Raw genomic sequence first — 1,998 nt, forward strand, 5'->3', positions numbered from 1 at the left:
GGTATTTAATGATGCTCTTCAATGCATGCTTCTATATTTGTTATCTAGTGTTTATGAATGATGAGAGATTGCTTTCATTCTCACAGATCTATCATTAAATATGTGAAACCTGAAATAGGAATATTAAGGTTTTATATCAAGGGTTTTCTGAAAGGAAATGTTGCTTTGTGTTTAATGCAAGAAAGAACCATCTTTAAGGACACTTGAAGTTATAGTAAGTCTTTGGATCTTAAGAACACACGAGAGTTGACTTAAGTGAACCAAAAGCAGAGACCTTGACTGTGCCATATTGCATTCATGAATAAATAGACCGAAGTGATACTATAGCTTCTTGTTCTTACCTGTGGCTTAGCCTGTTCCACCTTTTTATTTTGAAAAATCAGTATTTTCTAAACGAATATTAGAAGATCTGTTTCTCTGTAGCGATTTCTAACCAAGTGTTACAAAACCATTTCCAACTAAGAAAGAAGTTACGTTAAGGTTTTTCGGGTTAAAATTATTCATCAATCCCTGAGGAGACTATACTCTACTTACTAAGATATTACTTGTTTCTAGTGCACTTGCTAGAGTCTACTTTTAGGACAACAAGTTTTTGGCGCTGTTTCCGGAGATTGAAAGCAACAATTTTATCTAAAAATTTCTATAAAACAAGGTGTTTCTGATCTGTTTGTTCAATAGTGTAGCCAAAAGCAGGTTTTTCTTGCAGTATATGCGTAGAGCTGGACCGTCGACCTTTCCAATCGATCTTGAGCTAGAAAGAATGTGTAGAAGGAATCAGGCGGCAACTAGACGATCAAGACAAAGACAAAGACAAAGAAGAATGGCTAGTCGTGGAGGAGATCCTCCACCTATGCCTAAAGGTGAAGGTGAAAACAAAAATTCCCCAGTCATGAGGATAAGATATTATTCTAGACCTACTTGTGATTCCTAACGAGGGGAACAACCTGTTCGAAGTCAAGGCATCAATGATATAAATGTTGCAAGCTGCTGTCCAGTTCAGTGGGTACGTACCCAAACGAAGACCCAAATGCTCATATTCAAGATTTTGTTACCATGTGTAACACCTTCAAAACGAATAGGGAGGTAGCTGATGATGTAATCATGTTAAAGCTGTTCCCTTTCTCTTTGAAAGACAATGCAAGAATTTGGTTGAAGAACCTTCAACCCGGATCAATAGCTACCTGGCAGGAAATGGCTAGTATGTCCCTAATGAAATATTTCCCACCACGACAGGCTATCAAACTGAGAAATGAGGTGTCTCTTTCATACAGGAAGAAGATGAGTCCTTAGCTGAGGCTTGAGAACGTTACAAGGAGCTATTGAGAAGGGTACCGAATCATGGCATTCCCATGTGGATGCAAATTAAAACTTTTACAATAGGGTCACCAACACATACAAAATTCAAATCGAATCTATTGCAAATGGTAACCCCGAGGATCTTGAACCACAAACCCTATATGATCTCATTGAAAGAGTAGTGAGCACGAGTAGGCGGAATGGTGTGAATCACCCGTTTAGTACATTTTCGATGAATTATATATATATATATATATATATTGATTGGATCGGTTAGTTTTTGGAGACGAATTTCTATTAGTATAAATAGGAACGGTAGTTATTCGATTTCCTCAACGTTCTCGGGTTCATTTTTCATAAATCCAATTTTTTGGCTCGGGAGAGAGAGAATATTAAGTTTTTGAATGGAAAAATGAAAAGGGCAAAAATGTCCAAGAGGGGGTGGTAATAAGTAATTTGGGGGGCAGTGACAGAACGCAAATAAGTGCGTGTGATGTGAAGCTATTAGAAATGACAGAACACAACTATCATCTGAAGTACCATCAGACAACAGCGAACCCTGTAACCGTTTCAATTTTTTCGGAACAACACCGTCGTCTGAAGCAGTTATCAACATAGTGTTAACTCGACACGCATCATTGTCCTTCCTTAATAACAAATATATTTTAATAACTTGTAGTTAATGTATTTAAAAGGTTGTTT

The 1,998-nt window shown here is 37.2% G+C and overlaps 1 non-coding gene across 1 annotated transcript; it reads right to left on the minus strand.

The window, feature by feature from the left end:
* Positions 1 to 1,239: 1,239 nt before the first annotated feature.
* Positions 1,240 to 1,345, minus strand: LOC136234441 (small nucleolar RNA R71). Its single transcript, XR_010691325.1, has one exon. It is a non-coding gene; the product is annotated as a small nucleolar RNA R71 (small nucleolar RNA).
* Between the last annotated feature and the right edge of the window lie 653 nt (positions 1,346 to 1,998).

The sequence above is a fragment of the Euphorbia lathyris genome, chromosome 6 (assembly GCF_963576675.1).
Source record: "Euphorbia lathyris chromosome 6, ddEupLath1.1, whole genome shotgun sequence".
NCBI classification, from domain to species: Eukaryota; Viridiplantae; Streptophyta; class Magnoliopsida; order Malpighiales; family Euphorbiaceae; genus Euphorbia; species Euphorbia lathyris.